Below are 6,293 nucleotides of genomic sequence, written 5' to 3'. Positions count from 1 at the left end.
AGTTTTATTTTATTTTAAATCAGCTATTAGCTTTACTGATTATACTGTAATAGTCTAGGAAATTATTCAAAAGCCTGATTTTAAGTTTATGGACATTTGAGCCCAGGGGCAGCTTTGAAAATATTATCTTGAATTTATAGACCATTTATTAGTTTTATTTCTAAAATGACACCTATTTTATACCCTTGTTTATACCCTTGTTTATTTTCCTGAAGTGTCTTATTGCACAAAGTGCTATCAGACCCAAAGGCTTGGAGAGCATGAGGCAGCACCAGATTTGAGATAAAAAGCAGATAGAGAGAGGGAGAGATAGATAGATAGATAGATAGATAGATAGATAGATAGATAGATAGATAGATAGATGTGATACACCCAAATTTATATGTATTCTGGCTTGGAGACCTTCAGTATCTCCAAATTTATTTCTGTATTTTAAAACCAGGAACCTAAGAATGAAGTTGGGCAGGAAGTTGTGGCCATAACTCCTTTGCCTACTTCCCCTCTCTCACCATCTACTAAATATTGCAAAGCCCATAAATTGTGAAAGTTGACAAATCAGATTGTTGCTTAAGTATAAGACTGAGACTTGGGGCCAGGAGATTTCAATCCTGCATTACCTGGGATATATCACTACTGACAGACTTGTGGGGATTCAATTTCTACCAGCTATAAAGTGGGATTCTCAAATCCTGTCGTGCCAGCCTCGTTGCCTTTGATGACCTGATACTCTGCTTGGAAAGGGAAGAGCCATCAGATGTGACACAGCTTGGCATCCACCAGCCTTTGGTGCTGTTCCATGCCCCAATGAACTGGGGAAATGTGATCTGGGCAAAGTCTCTGCAGGGTGGGTGGGAAATTGTTCTGAATCAGTGATTGTCTTGTGCTTCCAGGTCAAAATACCATCATCTCTTGATCAAAGTGATCTCTTGGCCAAGTGTTTCTGCTCAGCACAGCTTCAGGCTGTGTTTGCAGGGGCATCCTGGATGTTGGAAGAGGGTCTGCTTATCAAATGCAGATGAACTGATGATTCTGGATGAGTTTCACAGGGTGGAGACCTGGATGCTGAAAGATGGGATCTTGTGGTGTGCTGGGATCTTCCTGTGTGTGCTGGAAGTGGAGCTTGCAGGACAGGAGGCACTTCTTTCACTGGATGTGGCTCTGGTAAAGCCTAAGCAGGAGTGTTCCCTGGTTTTGGGCTTAGGTATGGCTCTTCTTCTGCTTTCCAGTGTTATCAGTATGTTCAGTTGCTTATTTCACATTCATTTATTATGGTTTCTGAAAAGACCTTAATAACTGGGAATAGTTAAGAGATGAACAGAAATAGGCTCTACACTTTAATCTGAGGGTCTGGTCCTCCAGGGCACCACCAAATGACTGTTCCTTGTTTGCCATGAGCATCCTTCACCTGAAACAAGACTTGCTTTTGTAACCCAAACTGATGCAAAACTTAAGTGAAAAAGATTCAGATCTTGGTGAGGGAATCTGGAAGGAACAGGAGCACTTCTCACCACATCCAGGTGAGCAATGCTTGCTGCCATTACAGGATAACAAACACAAACCTGAGCAACTGCTCAAGGGGTTTCATTTGCTGGGGCTGACTTTTCCAAAGGAATGGGATGAAGCTCTCCTGGCTTGAGGCTCGGGTTCACTCTGCCTTTGGTTTGCACAAGAAAACACCCCACAATAGCCACAAGAAACTGAGGCCAGAAGGGATTTACTGAGACCTGCTGGGCGTAGCAGGAGGTGCCAAATGTCCTCCTGACACCTCTGTACTGGGGCAGTGAGCTGTCCTGGAGCCATGGAGGGCTGGCTGGTGCCCTGTGGCCTCTGTCCTGGGCCCAGGCATCCTGCAGCACTGCTGGTCAGTGCAAGGCAGCTGTGCTGGAATGTGCAGCATGCCCTGTGCTCCTGGGAGCACTTCCAGGCCCTCCCTGATAAAGGCAGACCTAGAAATAGGCTGCTATCAACAGCCCGCTGCCAGGTGCTGCTGGTTTTGGAAGTCCTGGGTCCCACCTCACTTCAAGAGGTCTGCAGGGCTGAGGGGAAGATGGCAAATGAAAGCAGGCCCTAAAAACCTCCCTTGGAATTTATCTGATGGAGTTTTTTATCTGGGGAGTTCACAAGCCAAAAAAAAATAAAAAATGGGGAAGATGTCACAGAGGCTCAGCTGAAGCCCCTCAGTGCTCACTGACCTGAAGGCTGGGCCTGCTGTGGTCTTGCACATCCCACCCACCTCGTGGGTGATGTGTAAAAAAGAGTCTTTTCTAGTCTGGAGTTCACTGCTTTCTTGGCAAAGCTGGGGGACACCAAACCCTGAGGGTGCTGCAAGGAGTAAAAACACCTCAGCGTTTGAAGCTCTGGGGAGAGCAGCACCACATTAGTAGGGAAAAGGAGCAGAAATGCAGCAGCAGCCCTCAGAAGCTGATGTGACTCCCCACACAGGGGTGTGATGTGCCTAAATCCTCCCGCGTGCAGGTGGTGTCGCTTCCCTAGAGTTTGCAGCTCTCTTGCTGATATTGAATCTTTCTCTCCTCCAAGAACAGCACTAACAGGGCGGTCAGCCCCTGCTGCTCTTCTGCCACAGGCTCTGGGCAAGGGGACAGCACATTTAACAGCAGCAAGTCAGAAATCTGAACTTGTCTGTGGTGGAGTTTTGGGACTGGGCTCTAATATGTTGCCTGTAAGAAGAAAAAGAGGGTACACTTCTTGCACAACTTCATGGTGGACCTCAAAATAAAGATATTATTTTTTAGTCTTATCTGGTCAGTGCTCTCTTCCACCTGCATGCATACAACACAACAGATAAGGTTTTTTAATACAGACAACTTGTATGTTTGTATGTGCATTGTGAATGTGCTTGGGATGGTGTTGAGTGCTGTCTTTTAGAACTGCCTTCTGATCCCCTGGCCTGCCTTGGTTTGATTAAGCAGCAGTAAATAGCAAAATCCCCAGTATTTCCCTGGGACATGAGTGACATCCAAATTGTCATTTGTTCTCAATGTATTCTTTTGAGAAGCCACTGACTTAGGACATGCAAGAGCATGCACAGCTCAGGCTCTGAACTCTCATCCTCATTCCCCTGAGCATTTCTCCCTCTCAGCTCCTTGGGCTTGGTGGTAGATGAGTCAAACCTTTCTCAGATTGCCTTGATCTGGAAGTGGGTGGCTTTGGAGTCCTCCAGGGCCTGCATGTGCATCACCCTGAGCTAATGATCCAGGCAGGAACAGCTTTTTGGAGGCTCAGGGGTGCTGCTCCAGGACCAGTCTAGTTATCAACTGGTCAGCATGAGGAGGTGGCTGTAAACACAACAAATAAATGGAAGGAGCAAGCTCAGCTTTGGTGCCAGCATCAAGTCCTCCTGCTGCTGCCATGGCAGGTTGCATCCAAGCGGGATGGGCTCCAGAGGAGGTGGCGGTGGGCAAAGCAACAGGGGGAGTCAGAGACCTGGCTTTGCAACCTGCCTGTGCCACCCCTCACCTCCCTGCCCTCCCCTCTGCCAGCCTGCTTTCATCTCTGTGCCTCAGGAGAGGGGCTGTGCTCACAGCTCAGGAGGTGCTGGGGGTACCCTGAGCACCGAGCTCGCTGCCTGCAGCGTGCGAGCAGCAAGGAAAATGATGCTGTGCAACATTCTGGGAGTCCCTTCATAAGGCCAGCTCCATCACAAAGCACTCTGGCTGCCACAGCAAAGCTTATTGATCGGCCTCAAGTGTTCCAAATTGGGTCTTTCTGCCCGAGAAGTAGCAGGATGGAGAATTAAAGCACTTACACGGGAGAACATTGTATATGAGTTATTGAGTAACCATCAGCACTGCTCCAGGGCTGCTCCGTTCCTCTGGACTGCATGCAACTTCTGAACATTTTATCTCTTTCCTTCAGCCTTTGCAGCCATGTGCCAGCTTCTGTAGCACATAAACTAGGTGCTATTTTTATTGAATCTGGCTTTAATGCTGTAGATTTTTCACACGTGTGTTGGTTTTTTATTGTTGGTCTCATTCCTGAACTTTCTGGCACCTCTAAGTGTGAAATTGGTTATGTGCACGTTGCTTGGCAGATGAATTCCTATTTCTGGGAATAATTTTCCTTCTAAGATGTATTTTTATATTAAAAATATGATCTGTATCCATATACTGGCCTAAGATTCCAGCCCAGAGATTTCTGCAGCCAGAGATCAGCACAACAGGGGATGCAGCCTGGAAGGAGACCTCTGCTTTCCAAGCTGTGAGTATTCATATTAAAATCCTGTTTTCCTGACCCAACCTCTGCCTCTTGGAGCAGCAAAATCCCCTTCTGATCTGGCAACAGGGAAATATCAAGACAAATATAGAGCAGAATAAGTGCTGTCTTCCAGCACTGTCTCCCTTCCCAGCTTGTCTCCCTGCTAGATCAAGAGAAACCACCCATCTCCCCGAGCCTTCCTACCATCAGCTCCATCCCAGCTACTGCCCTGGCAGCCCCCCCTCCTCCCTGCAGCATCCCCAGGCCCTGTGGGAAAGGCAGGGGCTCAGGGATGCAGCTGCCCACCCTCCCAAAGGTGTTGTCCCCCCTTTCTCCATCTGTGCACAGGCTGCCAGGGAAGAAGGAACCGTGGCTGTGTGTGGTTTTCTCGCCCAGGGTGACCTGGAGCACATCTGCAAAGCGCTCCAGAGCAGCAGGAATGCGCTCCGTTAGGACATGATTCATCCTGCATACCGCATGGGTGGCTGCTCGGCGAGAATTTGGACATTTGCATACGCTGCCGAGACCTTCCTCTTCTCGCTTGCTCCCAAACCCCTGCGCTTCATCCCGAGCCCCTGTGGGGGCTGCACAGCCACAAATCCCTTCCCGGGGCATGGGATGCAGCCAGCCTGGCAGTGGGGGTCCTGGAGCTCCTTCCCTGCCCGCATGGTGAGGCAGAAACAGAATCGCGAAGTTGGAAGAGACCTCTAAGATCATCCTACCTATGCCCTCACACCTCAGCTAGACTATAGCACCAAGTGCCATGTCCAGCCTTTTTAAATACATCCAGAGATGGTGATTTTACCACCTCCCTGGGAAGAGCATTCCAGTGCTTTATTATTATTTTGGTGAATTTTTTTGTCTTAATATCCAACCTATACCTTCCCTGACGTGGCTGAGACTGTGTCCTCTGGTTCTGTCAGTGCTGCCCGGTGGAAGAGACTGACCCCACCTGTCTGCAGTCTCCCTTCAGGAAGGTGTAGAGAGCAGTAAGGTCACCTCTGAGCCTCCTCTTCTCCAGGCCAAACAACCCCAGCCCCTTCAAACGTTCCTCACAGGGTTTGTGTTCCCAGCCCCTCACCAGCCTTGTTGCCCTCCTCTGAACACAATCAAGCATCTCAGCATCCTTCCCAAACTGAGAGAAGCTGCTCCCAGCCAGGTGGAAGGATGGCTTTAAATCCTCAGCTCCTGCTGCAACCAAAGCCGGGCCAGAGCTGCTGCCCGGGGACCAGTTTGGGGTTTGGTCTGTGCAGGCAGGAAAATCCCATCCCAGCTCTGCTCAGGCAAAGGGAGCGCCGCGAGCACGACTGAGCCAAGCGCCCGCTTCTGGGAAGGAAACAGGAATTGGGCAACGAGGCAACTGGCTCTGGCTTAGGGCTGCTCCCGGGTAACTGGATTATTTACTTCAGCAGCTGCACAGTTGGATCAGCCTCGAGAAAAGAGGGAGATGCTCCCCGGGCTGGGAGGGGACTCCCTGCGAGGAGAGAGCAGGATGAGGCTGTGATCCATGGGACAGGTGGAGGAATGGTGGCAAACACCAAGGTAATGTCTTAGTGAGGAAGAAAATAATGAATTTCATGGTTTTTAACCGTATCTATTAAAAACAAACAAAAAATCTCCCCGACCTCACCTTGCTTCCTCTGGCCTAAACACAGTTTAAAGGGATGGAAGGGTGTTTTCCTGCTGGCATGTGCAGGCTATTAATTATGTCTAATGTATACAGCTTCAGTGAGGGAAACTATTTCACCTGCACAGATTAGTCTGTTTGGATTTACTGTCATTCATTTTGGCATCAAAGTCGTAACCAGGCAATGCTGGTACTTGGAACACAGATCTGAAGTAATATGGTAATGTGTTTAAATCCTTTAATATCAGAGGAACATAACATTTCAAGCTGTTCTCAAAAGGCTGCCAAAAGCAAGTCTGACACTATGTGAAACATTTTGAAGAAAAATTTCAACAAACGGGAATTTAGCAAATAGGAGTACACCTACCCAAAAAAAGCCCCTGACACAGAACACATGGCAATGTCATGGGAACCACAAGTAAATACTGACTAGCCCTAACTAGCAGGTGGA

This window comes from Passer domesticus, chromosome 6 (assembly GCF_036417665.1).
Source record: "Passer domesticus isolate bPasDom1 chromosome 6, bPasDom1.hap1, whole genome shotgun sequence".
Classification (NCBI taxonomy): Eukaryota; Metazoa; Chordata; class Aves; order Passeriformes; family Passeridae; genus Passer; species Passer domesticus.
The sequence above is the reverse complement of the archived record's forward strand: the minus strand, read 5'-3'. Positions refer to the sequence as shown.